This window comes from Triturus cristatus, chromosome 12 (assembly GCF_964204655.1).
Source record: "Triturus cristatus chromosome 12, aTriCri1.1, whole genome shotgun sequence".
In the NCBI taxonomy this organism is placed as follows: Eukaryota; Metazoa; Chordata; class Amphibia; order Caudata; family Salamandridae; genus Triturus; species Triturus cristatus.
Window position 1 is genome coordinate 19,013,546 of NC_140595.1, and position 22,021 is coordinate 19,035,566.

Sequence of the window (22,021 nt, forward strand, 5' to 3'; positions counted from 1 at the left end):
ATCATCTCATAACATAATACTTGTATACATATAATTATCATATTGAAAAATCCTTCATGGTATGCATCTTTAAAGCCTTCTCTCCGCTGTCTTTATATACATCAGATACCTATACATTCGTTAAAGATGGCCGCCTAATGCGCGAACCTGACAGGGATTAGGGGCGGATGTTGGTGACGTCAGTCAGTTCGGGGCGTGTCCTGAGGTGCGCTGCAGCCCAATGGGCGGTACGGTGGGCGTGGCCTGAGGCGCGAGCCGTGGGGGAATCTAAGGATTGGGCTTGCCGTCCGTACAGAGGCTGCCGCCGCCGCCAGCGCGAGCTCCGGGCCCGGGTGAGGTAGGGCACGCGCGCGGGGGGCGCGGCTCCTTACTGTATTACAGCCCTTGGGGTGCGATGGGGACAATTCATCGGCCTTGCTTGAGCCGAAGGTGCGAGCAAGGGCAATGCATGCATTGGAATATGCAGACAGCTGTCGCCAGTCAGAATGCATAACGGGGGGGAATTTCAGGGCTTCCTTGGGTTGTGGGGTGTCGGGATCAGGGCTGCAGCTGCACCCGCCTGCATCAGGGGTTTTGCATGCTGCCACGCTTGAGGCTTTCACAGTGTGCCGTGCATCTGGGCCTCCTTCATCTACCTACAGCCCCCCCTCACACCTCTGTCATTCCGCTTTCATCAATTTACATTTCCCTCCTCCCCGTGTATACCACCCATGGCCCCCACTTTTTAATCTCACAGTGCCCAGGTTCAGATCCCTCCTCTCTTCCGTTATATAGCTTCTCAGCATCCCTGCGTTGTTCTTGCTTTCACCCGGCCGTACAAACCTACCCTTCGTCTTCCACGGATGAAAGTCCCCTCACAATACCAATCCTTTCCTCTTCTCCCCACTGCCCCCCATTCACAAACACCCGCCTCACCCCACTTAAAATCCTGGCTAGCAAATGGACATTCATAATCCATTCAGACCTCTTTCCTGTGTCTCCTGCACCCCCTTAGCGTCCAGCGTGTAACGCAGACCCTTGCGGCACAGGGGCCCCCAAACCTCCAGGGGCCTCACAAACCTTCACTGGACCCTCATTCAGCCCAAGGCCTGTGGAGGTCTGTGCTTTCCAGCATATGTATTTGCCACCTACTTTCACAACCCACACCATCCCCCTACTTATACACTATCTTCCACGCCTCCACTAACATTCTCATCCCCCAAATCACTTACATCGACTCCCTCTGTCCTACTCACAGCCCCTCTCGTTTTCCGATTATTTTCATCTGTCTTTTATTCCCCCTGTACATAGCCTATTCCTCGTGCCCTCCCTTGCTGTTCTTGTATTATATATATCCTCCCCAGCTATATGCTTTCCTATCTTACATCACCACCCAATTGGGTATATTAAAAAATGATACACAAAAAGGAGCATAAGGGGGAAATAATAATCAGGTGGCCCCCCCACTCATTAACTTGTAAATCCACAAAACCTGATTATTCACGAACACTAACTAACGGATGTGTGGAGCAGTTTAAACACTATATCTGCTCGCGGGCTGGCTTTTACAATTATTACCCCTCACCTCCTGATCCGAGTGTTCAATTTCTACTATTTGACAATACACCAGACGGCATTTCATCTAGAGATCTCAAGATCAATTCCGTCTGGTGTGTTGACAAATAGTAGAAATTGAACACTCGGATCGGGATATATATTAAAAAATGACTCAGGTACATAAATACGGTATAAAACTTAAGATGCATGACAAATGTAAGGTGAAAATGTAAAGGATGCAACATTTGGGGAAAATAGCAAAGTAGGCAGCAACCAAATAAAAGGAACAACAGTTGGATTGAGACAGGGTGGCCACAAGGCATTTGAGTGACAGAGAGAAGGTTATGAGAGTAAAGGCTCTAAACGCATGTGAACAGTCTAGAGAATATAAAAAGGGACAATAAGGAAAGGGATAGAGCTGGATAAGGAAGAGAATTATGGTCAGTTGGCGGGAGTTAAATTCAAGACTGATAGGAACATTGAGTGTCCATTGCACTGACATAAAGTAATAGACTGAGAAATATCGAACAATAGCTAGGATGACAAGAGTTGACGATAAGGAGTTTCGGCTCTTTTGCATCAGCATATTTCCCAGTAGACACAGAATGGTTAAAACCCTTTGATACATTAGGCCCTTAGTGTCAAGAAAGGCAAACGAAATGTTGAACAGCCCATATTCGTCCAAACAAGTATGAGTTTCGGATCAATTAAATTGAGAGGTGTATCGAAAATGACGCCAAGGATGGTAGCTGAGGAAGAGAAATAAAATGACAGTTGGGCGTTGGGAGGAAGGTCGGCATGGGGACACGCATGCAGGAAACAAATCGACTTTCTGTTTTCAAAGGATTACTATTAAGAGAGTGGGAGACATCAGCGCTGCACGGAAGGTAAGTAATTAGAAAGAACATTGAGTAGATTAGACTTAAAGATGGGGCTAGAAACATGGGTCACCAGTGGTCTCTCATTTCCACCTTCCACCCCCATCTCGGCTGTTATCCCCTTAAATCGCCACCTCCCCTCCCACTAACTCTTGATACTTACGCCCACTTATATCCTCCAACCGTCCTTCCTTGCTTGCAGGGTGTATCTTTCCCCCACTCACACAACTCTCCCTCTCCATCCTAACCCCCAACACCTTTGAATTCTGTTCACACATTTCCATCCCTATGCTTGTGATTCATTACCTGTGCCTACCTCGTGTTCCAAAATCCTGCCCACGCCTCCACTGCTTACACCGTAAAGCTATACCCTGCCAGCTGGGTAAAATGTACTGCTTACATTATTTTTCACCCGCTTCCCTGGCACGTGTTTATCCATTGCCACTGTGTACAGGCCATCAAGCAGTTTTCCCATTTACTATTTCATCCGCTCTTTCTGCGCTCTTACACACTCCCCTATGTACATCTTCACCCCTATTTTACACAGTCTTGTGTGCATCATAAAAGGCACAATACAAGATGGCGCACACATGCCACTCCTCGCCCTAAGCTATTACACCAACCTAGTCTTTCTGATCACAAGTCCACCACCCTGTCCTACGCTTCCTTTTCCAATTGCTTACTCATTCCACCTTGGCTGGTTTTACTTCATATTTAAAGCGGATAGCCCCAAAACACAAAAAAGGGGGGTCCGACATATGCAGGAACCGGCCTTGAGAAGATGGTGTACCCTGCCGCCTGATCTAAAAAGGTCTTTATGCTAAAATGAAAAAACTAAATATATCCATTACATGAATTTGTAGCTGCAAAGAAAGCAAGGGTTGCATAAATTTTTTTTTTATTAATGATTTCCCCATGAGAAATGCAGTGTCGTTCCTTTCTAAGAAAACCTGTTATTCTCGGCCTTCAAAAATAGAGAATGAAGTGATCCCACTTGAAAACTTTTATCCAGAGTATTGTTTTTTGTTTAAAATGTTATGTTGCAGCTGACATTGTCACCTATTACGTCATTTTAAGCTTTGTTTTTTCAGTGTGTGTGTATATATAGAGAGAGAGAAAGAGAGAGATATATCTAGGTTTATGTCTTAGGGTGATAAGAAGATGAGCGTGGCCTGTTACCTGGGTTAGCAAGAGGGGTATTTTCTTGAGAAAGTCAATAATAAAGTGCCGAATTTCCCTCTTCAGTGGGCAGAGCTGGCGAGCGGTTGGCGTTGCTTGACAGCTCTTGGCTGGAGCTATCCAGCACCGGCAGCAGTGATGGTTAATTATTAAGCCCAAATAGTTGAGGGCCATGGGCGTCCTAGCCCGGTGGCTTGTGGTGGTCTTTGATGAGGTTCTTCGGAGAGCCTGTGTCTGCATCTTGGTGGTGGTACCAGCTCTTGGGATGTGTCCACACAGTGACTCCTGCTGGGTTTGTAACAGTGATCACAGCCTGTGCCTGAGAGGGAACAGTGTTTCTCTTGCAGCCGCGTGCCTGAGGGCGCTGATCTTTGGAAAGAACTCAGTTTGCGTTTTTGTAGCTGCTGCCTGCTACGTGTTGGAATGTGTGTTCCAGCAGCGAGGGTGCCAGCTGTGAGGGCCCCTCGGTGTCTGCCCTCAGGGCGGATAAAGATCCCTCCTTCCAGTGCCAGCACCCCCTTCCGGTGGCAGGCGTGCGGCATGTAAACAAAACATTAAGACAGGGAAAAACGCGATAAACGTAAACCCTCACTACAGGCCCCACCAGAGAGCCAGAGGTGGGGGCGGTTAACGCCCCGAGCTGCCACTTACCTGGATTTTGGGGTAGCCCCCACCCCCCCCCCATTTATAATAGCATATTTCTATGCCTGTACTAATCTAATCCTAATGTTTTTGTTGTTGTTGTGATTGCCACCTTTTATTTTATTTTACTTGTTTAGTATCCTGTTTGTATCTGTAACATGTAAGTGTGTAACTCTCCTCATGTAACGTACTTGATTCTATTGTGAAGCGCTCTGACACCGTTTGGTAAAGTCTGCGCTATATAAAATGGCCTAAATAAATATTATCCCCACTGTGGACTCCTCCAGTGTCCCTTGAGGTCTTGCTATAGTGGGTGACGTATTCACCCACAGACCTTATTGAGGTGTGCGTGGTGTTTTCTCAGACCCTCGCTGAAGTGTGGGGCCTGGTTGGCATGTCCACATTAAAGCGCCATATGTCTGTTCATCAACCCCTGTCCAGGTGCGTGCCACCCAATAGTGCCTTGCGAGGCTGGTGTACTATTTGGTGCTTGCCACACACAGACCTTCCAGGCTGTGGTGTCTTGGTGCCCACGGTTACAGTCACCCCTCATATAACGCCTGGCACAGACCGAGCTGTGTCTTGTTGCTGATACAAAATTACTGCAGCCATTCATTTGTTGACTTCGGAAGGCTGAAAGAGTGAGTTGGCCCTGCAGTTGCGCCTGTGCGACACGGCTGGGCTCTGCTGTGATAGAAGACGGTGTTTGTTTTTATATGTGCACTACTGCCAGTGTAAACGGCCGCACACTCGTATTCTATATGCAGTCATCGTGTTTCCGAGCCCCGGGCCTCTCTTTGCGCTCTATGGCCTCAGGCGCGCTGTAATCATGCAGCGCTTCACAAGCCGAGCTGTGGTGAACTCACCCGTGTCAGGAATGCGCTGCTCGTGGCTTCCGTAAGGGCGGTGCCTGGCAGAGTATAGCGCCTCAGGTTACAACGCTTTGCTGCCCTCATGCGTGTGCTCACTGCTGTCCCGTCCCAGACTCTGTGGTGTCTCACTGCAGCGAAAGAGCTGCGTGCAACAGGCTGTAGGGTCATTCTCAATAGTGCCTCGAAGACAGCCTTCCTTCCAGAGTTCAAAAGGCGCTGAGCTGGTGATTACTGTTTACTGGTGCTTAGAAACGTAGAAGTGAAAGGCTCACACTGCTTCCTGCTCTTAACTCGGATACCTGCTTCGTCTCCAGCTCGCTTCCGCTGTCCTCTGCACCGCTGACCTCCCCCGCTACTCCTGGGATGGGCATGCACGGACTGTCCTCCTCTGGGACAGAATGTTCTAGAATATTACCCCTCTGCTTACCTACCATCTGTGCAGACACGAGGGGAGCTTGTGAGTCGGCAATCCCTGGTTTCTGCGCTCCTTCAACCACTCCCCCCCCCCTTTAGGTAAATTGCTTGGAATGGAAGCTGTGGGCACCAACCCTACCTACTTCAAGCCCAACCGGGTGCCTAGAGGCACAGTAAGTGCTTTCCCTCACACCGGGCTGCACTTTATAGCAGTGACTGTCGAGCTCAGTCAGGCAGGTAGAGATGGCCAGGTAGAGGTATTCACAGGAGTTTTGTGGGGTGGGGTTCCCTGTTAGGGTGATCAGGCATCCCGGATTTGCTAGGACGGTCCTGGTTTTTCACCAGCTGCCCCGGCAGATTTCAGTAAATTTAGCTCATGTCCCAGTGTTTTAAGAGCATCGACTATAAACAGCGTGAGGTGCTTTTTATGTTTTTCAAAGCAGGGATAGTTAGCAGTTGTTTCAAGAAAGCAATTTAATTAACAGGCAAGCTACTGGGTTTAAAAATTGCATTTTAGGTATGTTCTTACTGCCTGTTCTGTAATTCTCTGCTGAGCAACGCTGTCATTCTGTGTGCTCGCTTGAAGTAAAATTGTAGTCCTCCTATTTTTGTGAAATGTCCCGGTTTTTGGCTTTAAAATTCTGGTCACCTATCTCCTATGCCTATCTCTTGAGGGGTGCACTGTAGTTTTGGGAGCTGTTCATCCCATAGAGCTGCGTTGGGCTACACCAACCGCACCACTTTAGCTTTCTCCAACAAGACTGTTAATGGCGTTCAAATATTTTTTTCCTGAATTAGTTCGCCCTGCTGGTTGAGCCGGGATTAGACTGATCCAATTGAAGCAATGAGTTAGCCACTTATCCTGATTGCATTAATTGTAGGGTTTACGCTGGTGGGGTCATGGCTGGCCTTGGTCTTTGAGCCCTGACTTCGCTGGTGTATGTAGGTACGTTCATAGCTGCCTTGGTCTTTCAGCTTGGTCTTCGCCGTTGTATGCTATTTGGGTCACGGATGGCTTTGCTGTTCTAGTCAAGACTTTGCCAGTGTATACAGGAAGGGTCAAGTTGGCGGTGGTCTTCTTTTCAAGTTTTAACTGGTGTATTCCAGTAGGGTCACGGCTGGCTTTGGTCTTCTACTTGAGGCTTTGCCAGTCTATGCTGGTAGGGTCACGGCTGGCTTTGGTCTTCTTATCAAGGTTTGACTGGTGTATGCCGGTAGGGTCACGGCTGGCCTTCGTCTTCTTATCAAGTTTGACTGGAATATACCGGTAGGGTCACGGCTGGCCTTGGTCTTCTTATCAAGGTTTGACTGGTGTATGCCAGTAGGGTCACGGCTGGCCTTGGTCTTCTTATCAAGGTTTGACTGGTGTATGCCAGTAGGGTCACGTCTGGCCTTGGTCTTCTTATCAAGGTTTGACTGGTGTATGCCGGTAGGGTCACGGCTGGCCTTGGTCTTCTTATCAAGTTTGACTGGAATATACCGGTAGGGTCACGGCTGGCCTTGGTCTTCTTATCAAGTTTGACTGGAATATACCGGTAGGGTCACGGCTGGCCTTGGTCTTCTTATCAAGGTTTGACTGGCGTATGCCAGTAGGGTCACGGCTGACCTGGGTCTTCTTATCAAGGTTTGACTGGTGTATGCCAGTAGGGTCACGGCTGACCTGGGTCTTCTTATCAAGGTTTGACTGGTGTATGCCAGTAGGGTCACGGCTGGCCTTGGTCTTCTTATCAAGGTTTGACTGGTGTATGCCAGTAGGGTCACGGCTGGCCTTGGTCTTCTTATCAAGGTTTGACTGGTGTATGCCAGTAGGGTCACGGCTGGCCTTGGTCTTCTTATCAAGGTTTGACTGGTGTATGCCGGTAGGGTCACGGCTGACCTGGGTCTTCTTATCAAGGTTTGACTGGTGTATGCTGGTAGGGTCACAGCTGGCCCTGGTCTTCTTATCAAGTTTTGACTGGTGTAATCCAGTAGGGTCACGGCTGGCTTTGGTCTTCTACTTGAGGCTTTGCCAGTCTATGCCGGTAGGGTCACGGCTGGCCTTGGTCTTCTTATCCAGGTTTGACTGGTGTATGTATGCTGGTAGGGTCACGGCTGGCCTTGGTTTTCTTATCCAGGTTTGACTGGTGTATGTATGCTGGTAGGGTCACTGCTGGCCTTGGCCTTCTTATCAAGGTTTGACTGGTGTATGCCGGTGGGATCATGGCTGGCTTTGGTCTTCTAGTCAAGGCTTTGCTGATGAATGCCTGTAGGTTGACAGCTGGCTTTGGTCTTCTAGTTGTGGCTTTGTTGGTAGGGTCACAGCTGGCCTTGGTTTTCACGCCTTTGCTTTGCCAGTGTATGCTGGTAGGGTCACTCTGGCTTCGGTCTTATTGAGGTTTTGCTAGTTTTTGCTGGTGGGACCACGCTGGCTTTGGTCCTCTAGTTGAGGCTTTGCCAGTGTATGTCGGTAGGGTCACACCTGGCTTTGGTCTTCTAGTTGTGGCTTTGCCAGTGTATGCCGGTAGGGTCACACCTGGCTTTAGTCGTCTAGTCTAGGCTATGCCGGTAGGGTCAAAGCTGGCTTTGATCTTCTATTCTAGGCTTTGCTGGCGTATGCCGGTAGTGTCACAGCGGCGTTAGTTTTCTAGCCTTGGCTTCACCGATGTGTGACAGTAGAGTCACAGCTGGCTTTGGTCTTCCTATAATACCTTATCTGCTGCTTATTGTCAACAATTTTTGTGACGCATATGATATTTAGTTTTGATATTTTTTATTATTATTAGAAGTAATGCTATTTCATTGTTTAACAGTATTTTTGAAGATGACCTGATCTAGGGCGGAACCTCAAATACTGCGAGGGCTTGGACTGTGGACATATTCGGGCGAAAGCAATGCAATGTGACTGCCTCAAATTTTGATAACATTTCGGCATTCAAATAAAAAATAACTTGTGCAAAGTTTAAACTTGAATGCAGGTTTTTAGATTAAAAGACATTAACGTGGTAGTAATGGCAAACCACATTGTTCTTTTTTTTTTCTTACTCCATTTTCTTTGCTTTTATTGTTTAACTAGTATGTTTTTTTTGTCCTACCTGTCTGGAAGTGTGTACGCAATATCACCCAATGAATCCAAAAGTAGGCGATACACCTGTGACTTTTGAAGGGCTTCGAGAGAAAAAAAGGATCTTGACAGACAGTCATTTGAGTAGCAACTTTTTTGTAGCTTTTACCTGAAGTTCTTGAAATTCAGAGGTAGGTTTTACAATTATGTGTCCACCAAGAAACCTTCTCTGGCTTGTGCTCAAGTCCTGATTGTGAGGAGGAAATCTACCAGTCGGGGATTGCAGCAGTGGGGCTGATTACCCGGTTTCTTTCCTCTTATACTCACGTTAAGGGTTTCCTTTTTTTTGGTTTTGTTCTTTCATCACTTGGTTGAAGTTGTTTGAAAGCGTTCTCTTTGCATCGTTCCTGCTCCACCTGGCTGAGCTTGCTTACATCTGTTTCCCATCTTTGTTAATTAGTTTGAAAACTGTTTGTTGGGGCCTTATGTTCTCATGGGAGCTGAAGTTCTATAGGTTCTTTTTGTTACCTCTGAACAGTATGTAAATGTATTTCTTTGGCATTGTCGCAGTTTCAGGACTGAGCTTTCCATTTACAAACCTTTTCATTGCTGCTGCTTCAGTCCAGTTGGTTCGGTTGAGGTGACCCTGACTCAGGACTACCGCTCCCAGAATGCATTGTGTCCAGGTGGCAAGGAGCCACCTCTTTACTCATTGAAGATGTCCTTGCCTAAGTCGTTCTAGCAGCCTCTGCTTTGGCGCTCACTGATGTACGAGTGGTTCCAGCAGAGCCCTCCCAGGTCTTTCTGCAGGTGAAATATTTTTTCCTTGTAGGGCCTCCTTAGCCTCCTCTTGTGGAAGCAGTTCTCCTCTTCAGTGTTCTTGGTTTATCCTTCGCATGGCACGTTGGTACCCGGGGCTTTGCATGCAGCTGGCAGCACGGGGCGTGTGAGACTGGCATAGACAGGGTGGTGACCTGGGGAGCAGGTGCAGGCTCCACAGATATGGATTCTTGGTGCCCCTTCCTGCTTCTCCTATCTCCTTGGTGCGGAAGGGCTTTCTTGAGAGCTGGCACTGAGCCCTGGCCCTCTGCCATCTTCACACTGGTGCGGTGACAGATCTGCAGTGCACAGCTGCAGCTGTGCACAGCCCCTCCTCCCCGATTTTCGTGCATTAACAGTGTTTTACTACATCGGTACTTCTTGGCAGCCTCAACGGCTCTCAGCACCTGGCACACCTATGTGACCATTTAGTTAGGAGATGCAGAAGCTGTAAATTGTATTCTATTCCATGTGGTTATATGTGCAGGGCTGTTGGAGGGGGAGGAGTGGCTGGTGCCGTACAGCGTTATGCACCACCAACCCTTAATCAAAGGGGTGGGGGAAATTATGCCACCCTTCTGCTAGTGATGGGAATCTTGTTGTGCATGCAAAGTTTCGGGGTGATCTGTTAAGTGGGTGGTCAAAAAAAGTGGGTTTCCCATGTTAATTCCCATAGAATCTTTAGACACGCCTGCAGCCTGAACCGCTAAACAAAATTACACCAAATTTGTCAGAAAGCTAGCTTTTGATCCCCAGATTCTGCTTTTTTGTTATTTGGTGTAATCTGTTCAGGAGCTTTTGAGAAATTAAAGAAAATCCAAAATTGTATATCTGTGGCCACAAAGTATTTGCAACAATTTCGCAACAAATCGCGAATGCGCGTGACAACAGGAATGCTGTGATTGGCTAGCCGCAACCTGAGCAGAGTTACTGCCGCCATTTTACTTCATCAGAACAGTCCCTGGGGCTCAAATGAAATGGGAGAAAGTTGCATGAGGCATCAGGTTGGATGTGACCTAATCCCACAGCTGCAATACAAGGGTCATTGAGGGACCCCTTATGTGTATAATATGTCAAGAAATAGTTTTTTTCCACACCCCGATATTTACGTATTTGTCTCAGCCGTCAGCGTGGCACCTGTGTAATGTCGCTACGAATTCGCGAATATCAGTAAAAAAAAAATTCACAGACTCACTCACATGCACCCATTCACACACCTACTCAGACTTGTGCATCCACTCACACACCTACACACACTTATGTACCCACTCACAGACCCACTCAGATTCATGGACACACTCACATACCTTCTTGGAGACGCACACATCCACTCATACAGCCACTCAGACTAATGCACCCACTCACAAACCCATTCAGAGACTTATGCACCTTCTCACACACCTCACACTCACGCACCCACTCATAGAGCCACTCAGAGACTCATGCACCCCCTCACAAACCCACTCAGAGACTCATGTACTCTCTCACACACTTACTCATAAACTCCCTCACAGAGCCACCCAGACTCAAGCACCTGAAGATCCACTCAGACTCATCCACCCTCTGAGACGTTCACTAACACATTTATGCACCCACACAGACATTTATGCACCCACTCAGACTCATGCCACCACTGGCACATCCTCTCAAGAGTCACAGCCACTCACAGACACACTTAGAGACTCATGTACCCACTCAGACACTCACACATTCACTCACAGATCCGCTCATAGTCATGCACCCACTCAGAGACTTATGCACAAACTCACACACCCGTTCTGAGACTCATGCATTCACTGACAGACCCACTCAAATGCTCACACATTCACTCACAGACCCACTTGGAGTCATGCACCCACTGAAACAACCCACTCAGACACTCACTGACCAACTCACACTCATGCATCCACTCATAGACCCACTCAGACACTCATGCAGCCACTCACAGACCCACTCAGACACTAACGCACCCACTCAGACTCTCACACTCACTGACAGACCCACTCATGCATTCACTCACACACCCACTTACCCACACAACCACTCTCTCACCCATACAGCCACGCGCACACCCACTCACAGATCCACACAACCACTCACACACCTATAAAGCAAATGACACACCCACTCACACACCCGTACAGCCATTTACACACCAATACAGCCACTTGCACACCACTCAGAGCCCCACACAGCCAATTACCCACTTATACACCCACCCATCACACACTCACACTCCCACACAACCACTCACACATCTATACACCCACTCATTCACCCATACAATCACTCACACACCCTCTCACACAACCATACAGTCACTGATAAATCCACTTAGAGAACCACTCACACACCCACTCATTGACTGACAAAGGCACTGAGGCACCCACCCACACAGCCACGTTTACAACCGTACAGCCTCTTACACACCCACTCATACACGTATAAAGCAAAACCCCGACAAACCGACTCACACACCTACTTCAGAACCACACAGCCACTCATACACCCAGTGTACAGGGAAGTTATAGGTAGGAAATAACACTAAAAAGCCATAGAAATTCACAGAAAAAAACACAAAGGTCATAGGGACGTTAAAGTTAGGTTCAGATTTTACACACATAAAACCATAGAAATTCAGCATTAATAGCCATGTCAAGAAACTTTAACTGGTGCCCTAAGGTAACTAACTCACGCCCTCGCCATGCACTAGTAATCACCCCACATATTGCACCAGTCACATCTCCTATGACATAATTGACAATATCACTGCAACATCTGCAGTAAAATTGATGAGAAAACTGTGTGGGGGCTCAAGTTATAGTTACCTTAGGGCACAAGTTAGTTTCTTACCCTGGCACATGGCACTGAGGTGGACTGTTTTCTTAATTGGGCAATTGGCATGGAGGTGGACTGTCCTCTTACAAGGCCACTAGGAATGGAGGTAGACCGCCCTCTTACCAGCGCATTAGGCACCGACAGTGGACTGCCCTCTTGCCTGGGTACAAGTTGGAGAAGTGGAATGTCCGCTTACCAGGGCACCAAGCATGGAGGGGGTTGTACCCTTAGCAGGGCTCTAAAGACTTGCCTTATAGTTCATAGCAGAGGCATGTGGGTCTGTTTCAGTTGTAAGATATTGGCTGTGGGTGTGCCTCTCCTCAAGCTGGTGCCCTCCCCTCTTATCTGCCTGCACAGACATTCGGAGCAGGACCCCCAGGCAAATATTTTTTCAACTAAAGCTTGTGCTGCCTTTTTGAGTTCAAGGGGATAGTGCCGCACTAAGGGAGAGAAGCATCTGCCCTTCCCAATGTTGGTTGGGGCACTAAAACTGAAGTGTGTGACACCGGGAAAGCGGCTGCTTGCCCTGATGGTTGATCACAGATTGGTCTGGGGTTGCTTGGTTCCAGGGTAAGTAATGGAGGCCGTTTGTTCTCCTAGATGAGATCAGTGTTGTAGCTGGTATGACTGTGACAGAAAGAGTTGGTGTACCGGTCTTGTTTTGCACTCGGCCTGCTTGGTGTATAATGCTAGAATTGGTTGGCTTATTATGCTGGCTTGACATAGGATCAAGGTTGGAATATGATGCGGGCTGGCACATGAGTGGGCTAGCTTGGCACACGGTCGGGTTGGTTTGTAATACTAGCTTGAACAGGGCTGCTTGGCTTATAATGCTGGCTGGCACAGGATTGTGGTTGCTTATAATGCTGGCTTGGCACCAGGTCGGGTTGGTTTATAATGCTGGCCTGCACAGGGTCGGGCTGGTTTATAATGCTGTCTTGGCACAGAGTTGGGTTGTTTTATAATGCTAGCTGGCACAGGGTCGGTTGGTTTATTCTGACTTGACATAGGTTTAGGAATGATGTCTGCTGCAGAATTGTTTGCGCTCCCAGCTGTAAACAGAATTGGTGCAGTTTTGAGCTCCTTTCTGCGCATGGGTCAAGCCTGGTTTTCTTTTTACAAGGGGCACAGGATATCTGCAGGTTCATATGATGTGGACTGCTCAGTTGTATGGTAAAATATTCCTATTGACTTCCCAGTGGTCATGATGGCTCTTGCCTGCAGACTGTTCAGAGTTCGAGCAGAACATTTCCCGCCTCCTTCTGGTTGGTAATTGTGGATTTTTAAAAGTTTAGTATTTAATTTAGATTTTATAGTGTTGTGGGAAGTAATGTATTAATAATGAATTATTAATAGGTTATTTAATATTAATTCGTTGGTAATTAATTATGGTAATAGTTTGTTTTTTTTAGGAGCGGGTTGTGGGGTTTATAGGGGTAAAGGGTGGGAAGTAATTTATTTATCATAAATTTATGATTTTTTTAAAAATGTTTGAATATTTATTTAATTTAGATGTTATAGTGCTATTTGTAGCAAGTGATTTATTATGAAGTAATTATCAATTGGTTGTTAATTATTAATAATGAATTCATTGGTAATTCATTATGTTAATTGTGTAATTTTTTTTAGGGGCAAATTGCGGGGCTTATAGGGGTAAAGGACAGGAAGTAATTTATTCTTAATGAATACAATTTAAATATGGCAATTGTGTAATTAATTTTAGATGTGAGTTGTGGGGTTTATAGTGCTAAAGGGCGGGCAGTAATTTATTTTTAATTAATTATTAAGTAGTTGTTAATTGATATTGTATTATTTTAAAATTAATTATGAAAATGTTGTAATGATTTTTAGGTGTGGGGTTTATAGGGGTAGAGGGTGGAAAGTAATTTATGTTTAATTATTAGTTGATCATTAATATTAATTAATCAATTGATAATTGGGGTAATTATTTTTTGTGGGAGTTTTGGTTTTATAGGTGTAATGATTGGGGAGTAAATTAATTTTTATCTGTTCATTTGTTTTTTAATTATTATTTATTTAATTGATAGTTTATTATGTTTTTTTTTAAATTCAGATGTGTGTTGTGCAGTGTTTGGGATAGGAAATAAAAAAGATTACATTTATGTAATAATTCATGTTTTTGTTTATAAACCATTTCTATTTAAAAATAGATATTTGTAAATTATTTTAAAATGTATTTATTAAAATATTTCTATGTATTTGTCATATCTATTTAATATTATATGTTTCTATTTTTTAGATTATTTCAATACTTTTATATATTTACCATTAAAAAAATAATATTTTGTGTTGGCGATATTTTGTTTGTTTTTAATTTTGAACTGACTGGAGTGGGAATATTAATTTTTTCCACTCCGCTATCCAACACTTCCCTATTGATGCACTGACTGGAGTGGGGATATTAATTTTTACCCCTCCGCTATACAACACTTTCCCTACTGTTACAGTCACTGGAGTGGGAATAGTAACTTTTACCCCTCCGCTATCCAACACTTTACCTACTGTTGCACTCACTGAAGTGGAAAACTTAGGTTCACAGACTTTAAAATAGTTAATGTTTTAATTTAGAATATAATTTTTTTTCTTAGTGTTTGTTGTTTGTTAATGGTGTATGTGTGTGTTTGTGTGTGTATATTTATATATATATATATATATATATATATATATATATTTGTACATTTTCATAAATACTATCATAAAATAAATGAAAATAAATATTTGATTAATTGTTTTTAAGAATATATGTATATATTACATTTTATATACGTAAGTTTACATTTTTTAAATTACATTTATTTGTTATTGTTAAAATGTATATGAATCTAATTAATTTTTTACGTACATTTTATTTCATATATTTAATATTATTGTTTATACATATTTTAAAATCGATATTTTGTACAACTATATTTTTTACATTGATATTTCCCCCCGATATTTTTGTACTTACCATTATAAATATAGGATGTCGATATTTTTGTCATCAATATTTATAGCTCGATATTTGTTTATGGGGATATTTTAAGGGTCGATATTCTATCAGTGAACCTGGTCATGGTGGGTCTGCTTGCCGGTTGGTCATGGTGGGTCTGCTTGCCAGTTGGTCATGGTGGGTTCTCTTGCCGGTTGGTCATGGTGGGATTGCACACAGGCTGGTCGGGAATAAGGTTTTCCTGCTGGCTGATTAAATTCGTCAAGCCCAATGGCTGGTGAGAGTTCAGGGAGAAGCCTTGTTGGGTGTCTCTGGGAAAGGACCCGTTGATGCTGATCGACAGTGACTTGTCGGATTGCAAAGATGTTTCTACAGAATCGGCCACTTTCCTTGATGATGGGTATTTCAAATTCCTCTTGCCTCTGGGTGGTAGGAGAAGACTTGACGCCTTGTTTAACAATTTCAGGGGCTTCATCACCATAGCTGCTCTAGGTATCCCCATGTCTATGTTCAGCCCCGAAGGCTCGAGCCTGGGGAAGTAGTCTCTTTTGGGGTGGTGACATGGCTGGCCTGTATGGTCCGCTTTACCATGCCACTTCTTGTTTCGTGATCCTGCAACCTCTCAATTAAAGGGATTCCTCTACTTCTTGGTGGCCTTTCTTGGGCCACCAAGCTAAGATGAGCTCATGCCGAGAGGAGCAAATAGTTGTGGTCCTGATTATCCACTGCCCTTGGGTTTCCAGCATGGGAGAAAACAGACAGGTTTTGAATTTTAATCGAAAATTGTTTGAGTTGGACGGAGGGAGGCTTTTTGACCAACTTTACCCCCACTGAGATTTTCAGCATTCTGAAGTGGATAGAATAAGAGTAACACTTAATGTCAGTGTTTTACTTTTTGTATTTAGTGTCGATGAGTCATGTGGAGGTAATTTGCTGCTCCCTCTCTAAGGTGTGACATAGCTGACAAAGCTTGTTATGAATGGATCTGTGTGTTGGCTTGGGCTTGTTGCTTTTTTGTGTTTGGTATTTTGGAATGGTTGTTTGGCACCTCCTAAATAACGTGACATGATTGTGAACTTGGGCCTAAAGTGGTTGTCTCCACTAAGGGATGCCTCCTCTCGGCTGTGTTTTGTATCCTTTCCACAAGCAAAAGTCCTTCTCTTCAGTGACGCAAAACCAACTGGTGTCATTTCCTGTCTTCTGGGGGTCCGTTTAGAAGGAACAGATACAGGGAGGGTATTAATCATTGTGATTTACCCCGTACCCATTACTTTTATAATGAAACCTGCCAACCCCAAGGGAGCATCGCCATATTTGACACAGGTCGGGCGTAAAAAGGAAAATATAACAAGCATTGGCAAAGCCAATAGACCTTGCATTAGCTGATAGCCTTTTGTCTTTATCAATGCTTTGTGATGGTTTTCGCAAACCTTCATTGTTGAGGGAGGTGCTGGGCCTTTGTCAGACCAAAAACCTTTGGCTAAAAGCAAAGATATATTTTTGGTTTTGAAAAGCACTCATTGCCATGGTAGTCCCTGATACTAAAGGGAACTCTTATTTTTTCAGTGGATGTGCTCCTTGTGAAAGAGCAGAATGCCGTCACTCACTGTGAAGGTAACCAATGACTGAAGTGGGCTGACCTACTGCCCCACGCTGCATGATGTAATGGTTTGAAGAAAAATGTGAGTGACAGAATAACAGACCACTGTATGAAGAGGTTTGACCGAAAGCAAATATAAGCAAGTATACTATACATTTAATTATGGCAAAATGCAAAGGATTTGGCTTACATTAGACCTAACAATTTGGCGAAAAAGAGTTCTATTCCTGGGTCTTGCGACAGGGCCGACCTGGGGTGTCCCGGACTGTGGGAGAGGGTTCTCTACCTGTGACAGTGTGCTGGAGAAGGTGTGGTCACCTTGTGTCTGGAGGGATTTTCTTCTTTGTATTCCTGTGTGAGGGTCTCTGTCTGTATGTACAGGCTCTCCTGAGCACAGACGTGGTCTTAAAATCCAGATATAAGCATAGTGCTGATGTACTCAAGCAAGGGACTCCTTGGCACTGGAGCTGTTACATTCAGCACTAACTGGAGCCCTCAGGCTGGTTCACAAAAAGGTTCTCATATTTTCATTTGTCGCAACAAAAGTTTGTCTGCAAACCCAGCCTGTGAGCGACGGTTGGGCCAGCATTTTTCAATGGCTAGATTAGGATCGGTTGCCATCCAACAGGAGTGATTGTGTCTAACTCTGATGCCATTTCAGAGGCACCGACCGGTCAGATATTCATGCTTTTTATGTCTGACCTATTGTTTACATTATACATGAATTGGGCTTTGGGTCCACCCCTTTTATCCATTGGCTTTGTTGGAGCTGCCTCGTTTAGCCATTGGCTTGAGACTTTGTCAACTAATTTTTGCCTCAGCGAGTCCAGTGGGAGTATTCATCTCACCCAAGGCTATTGGCTGGTTAGGTGTATCCTTCCACCTCCACTCAAGTGCGTGCAGTGAACTTTACGACTGTAACCCTCACTGTGTGCTCCTGCTGGGTCTCTTTCATATGTCTCACTCTGTTGTGCTGTCACCGCAGAGCCTTTGTCTTTGCCAGTGCTTGTTACCGTAGGCTTGTGCATCTCGGATCTATGCCTGCCTGTCAGACTGCGAGCGACCGTCGTGACTTCTGCTGTTGACCCCTCCCTCCTTAAAGGGCCTTATGGGATTAAACTCGAAGTCTTATAGTAGCCTGTGGCCCGGAGGGCGACGATTTGCTGAGCACCTCAATGGCGGGAGCCAGGCACGTGGCCGGGAGGCAGCTGGCTGCTTTCGGTCTGAATCTTTTTTTAATGATTCCCTTAAAGCAGATTAAAGCTTGTAAGTGGCTCAGCGGAGGTGGGATGAAGCCAAATGTGTTGATTTGTGCGCGCGCTTGTGCAAAGTATCCGGGTTGTAGTGTGCGGGACCCAGAAACTGCCAGGTATTGTCCAGCATTGGTAGCTTACTGCTTAATCCCGCGACGTTTCGTAGAAATCCAGAAAACAATATTTGCATACTGTGCAGTGTAATTGTAATCTTTGTGCAGCCAGTGGTTACCATGAAAATCTCAGACCGCTCCTAACCCCCGGAGGGCTCTCAAGGGGCACCTGGCCGGGTGTTAAACCCAGAGAGCGGCCCCTGGCCGGGTACTGAACCCAGAGAGCAGCCCCTGGCCGGGTACTGAACCCAGAGAGCAGCCCCTGGCCGGGTACTGAACCCAGAGAGCAGCCCCTGGCCGGGTACTGAACCCAGAGAGCAGCCCCTGGCCGGGTGCTGCTCCCAGAGGGGGCCTCTGGCCGGGTGCTGCACCTTGCGGAGGCCCCTAGCCCGGTGCTGCACCTTGCGGAGGCCCCTAGCTCGGTGCTGCACCTTGCGGAGGCCCCTAGCTCGGTGCTGCACCTTGCGGAGGCCCCTAGCTCGGTGCTGCACCTTGCGGAGGCCCCTAGCTCGGTGCTGCACCTTGCGGAGGCCCCTAGCTCGGTGCTGCACCTTGCGGAGGCCCCTAGCTCGGTGCTGCACCTTGCGGAGGCCCCTAGCTCGGTGCTGCACCTTGCGGAGGCCCCTAGCTCGGTGCTGCACCTTGCGGAGGCCCCTAGCTCGGTGCTGCACCTTGCGGAGGCCCCTAGCTCGGTGCTGCACCTTGCGGAGGCCCCTAGCTCGGTGCTGCACCTTGCGGAGGCCCCCTGCTCGGTGCTGCACCTTGCGGAGGCCCCCGGCTCGGTGCTGCACCTTGCGGAGGCCCCCGGCTCGGTGCTGCACCTTGCGGAGGCCCCCGGCTCGGTGCTGCACCTTGCGGAGGCCCCCGGCTCGGTGCTGCACCTTGCGGAGGCCCCCGGCTCGGTGCTGCACCTTGCGGAGGCCCCCGGCTCGGTGCTGCACCTTGCGGAGGCCCCCGGCTCGGTGCTGCACCTTGCGGAGGCCCCCGGCTCGGTGCTGCACCTTGCGGAGGCCCCCGGCTCGGTGCTGCACCTTGCGGAGGCCCCCGGCTCGGTGCTGCACCTTGCGGAGGCCCCCGGCTCGGTGCTGCACCTTGCGGAGGCCCCCGGCTCGGTGCTGCACCTTGCGGAGGCCCCCGGCTCGGTGCTGCACCTTGCGGAGGCCCCCGGCTCGGTGCTGCACCTTGCGGAGGCCCCTGGCTGGGTGCTGCGCCCAGTAGGGGCCCTGGCTGGGTGCTGCGCCCAGAGGGGGCCTCTGGCCGGGTGCTGCACCTTGCGGAGGCCCCTAGCACGGTGCTGCACCTTGCGGAGGCCCCTGGCCGGGTGCTGTGCCCAGAGGTGGCCCTTGGCCGGGTGCCGCCCCCAGAGGGGGCCCCTGGCCTGGTGCCGCGTCCAGAGGGGGACCCTGGCTGGAGGCTGCACCTGGCGATGTCCTTGTTGGGTGCTCTGCCTGGCGGCCCCTCGCCAGATGCTCCACCTGGTGGGCCACCACCGGATGTGTGCAGCACCCAGAGGACACCGGTTTGTTTGTGGAGTAATCGCCATGGCTGTGCTGTGGGACTTTCTGTCCTACTCCCGGAATCCTGGATTACCTCAGCGCTTGCCTTTTGCTTGATTTTGTTTTTCAGGGTAGCTCCTTTGGCAACGAGGGTGGCACCAGAGGGGGGTGGGTGGTACTGCCAGCATGCTTGTATCGTAGAGAAGCCAGAACAGAGGGCACATCTACACATGCACGTGTCTTGGGAGCATTTCTTTTTTTGTCCTGATAATTCTTCTTCCATCTGGCAGTGGGCTGAAATCTGTGCCACCCTCCCTGGGGATGGGTGATGTCATCGTAGTAAGCTCTGTCGCGCGCTCCTGCCTGGTTCCTTGCACCGGGTAGCAGTGAGTCTAGCGGTTATTGTGTGAGATATCAGCTCTTCTAGTGATTCCAGGTCTGTTTATGGTTCATATGAATATTAAAGCTCAGGTTGCTAGCCTCTGCCAGCACCCATACCTCTCTCCGCCCGCGTCCCTTCATGTACACAAAGGGTGCATGCCCTACTGCCTTTCTGATGTACAGGCTGGAATGTCTAGTAGAAGGAGCTGTGCAGGTATCAGGGACAGGTGCATCAATCTATAGCCTGACATTATCAGGGACATCAGATATGAAAGAGGGCGCTGTGCAGGTAACAGGGACAGGTGCATCAATCTATAGACTGACATTACCAGGGACATCAGGTGTTAGAGGGAGAGCTGTGCAGTTAACCGGGACAGGTGCATCAATCTATAGACTGACATCACCTGGGACATCTGGTGTGAGGGGGGCTGTGCAGGTAACAGACAGGTGCATCAATCTATAGTCTCAAATTACCAGAGATATCGGGTGTGAGAGGGGGCTGTGCAGGTATCAGTTACAGGTGCATCAGTCTATTGACTGACATTACCTGGACATCAGGTGTGAGAGAGGGCTGTGCAGGTAACAGGGACAGGTGCATCAGTCTATTTACTGACATTACCTGGGACATCAGGTGTGTGAGGGGGCTGTGCAGGTTATCAGGGACAGGTGCAGCAATCTAAAGACTGACGTTACAGGACATCAGGTGCGAGAGAGGGGGGCTGTGCAGGTAACAGAGACAGGTGCATCAATCTATGGACTGACACTACCAGGGACAGGTGCATCAATCTATCAACTGACATTACCAGGGATATCCGGTGTAAGAGAGGGAGCTGTGCAGGTAACAGGAATAGGTGCATCAATCTGTAGACTGACATTACTAAGCACACCTGGTGTTAGAGAGTGAGGCTGTGCAGGTAACAGTGACAGGTGTATCAATCTATAGACTGACATTACAGGACATCAGAAGTGAGAGGAGACTATGCAAGTAACAGGGACAGGTGCATCAATCTATAGACTGACATTATCAGGGACATCAGGTGTGAGTGGGGCTGTGCAGGTAATAGGGACAGGTGCATCAATCTATGGTCAGACATTACCAGGACATCAGGTGTGAGAGGGGGCTGTGCAGGTATCAGTTACAGGTGCATCAGTCTATTGATTGACATTACCTGGACATCAGGTGTGAGAGAGGGCTGTGCAGGTAACAGTGACAGGTGTATCAATCTATAGACTGACATTACAGGACATCAGGAGTGAGAGGAGACTATGCAAGTAACAGGGACAGGTGCATCAATCTATCAACTGACATTACCAGGGATATAGGTGTGAGAGAGGGCGCTGTGCAGGTAAAGGGAAAGGTTCATTAATCTACAGACTGACTCCACCAGGACAACAACTGTGAAGGGACTGTGCAGGGGAGAGAAAAAGGTGTATCAATCTGTAGACTGATATTATGAGAAATATCAGGTGTGAGAGGGGGCTGTGCGGGTAACAGGGACAGGAGCATCAATCAATAGTCAGACATTACCAGGACATCAGGTGTGAGTGTGGCTGTGCAGGTAACAGGGACAGGTGCATCAATCTATAGACTGACATTATCAGGACATCAAGTGTGTGAGGAGGTTTTGCAGGTAAGACACACAGGTGCATCAAGCTAGAGACTGACACCACCAGGACAACAGGTGTGAAAGGAGGTTGTGCAGCTAACAGACAGGAGCATCAATCTTTAAAGTGACATTACCCGGTGTAGTGGAGACGGAGGTCCAGGTACACACGTTGCTATGTTAGCATAAGCGTCTTAGAAGTTAAAACACCATCTTGCCACTTTTGCTGCTTTTGCACACAACACTGCAGATAGATGTTATTATATGAAAACTGCTTGCTTGCCTTTTCTTTACATGAGAACGGTCAGTTGTTCACATCCCAAGACGTACACCGCGACCTTGGTCTGAACATTGTGTGCAGAAACAGTCTGGGCCAACAAACAATGTATGTTTCTGAATTCAG

At 47.5% G+C, this 22,021-nt stretch overlaps 1 protein-coding gene across 4 annotated transcripts in view; it reads left to right on the forward strand.

Moving 5' to 3' along the window:
* Positions 1-210: 210 nt before the first annotated feature.
* Positions 211-22,021, forward strand: part of FCHO1 (FCH and mu domain containing endocytic adaptor 1) — a 228,030-nt gene continuing 206,219 nt past the window's right edge. Inside the window, exon 1 of one of the 4 annotated variants that reach the window (XM_085639705.1) lies at positions 211-337. The gene's annotated coding sequence lies outside the window, so the exon portion shown is untranslated. Of the gene's footprint in view, positions 430-12,646; positions 12,789-22,021 lie in introns of those variants that run through there. The other 3 variants (XM_085639708.1, XM_085639709.1, XM_085639707.1) reach the window with 3 other exon arrangements.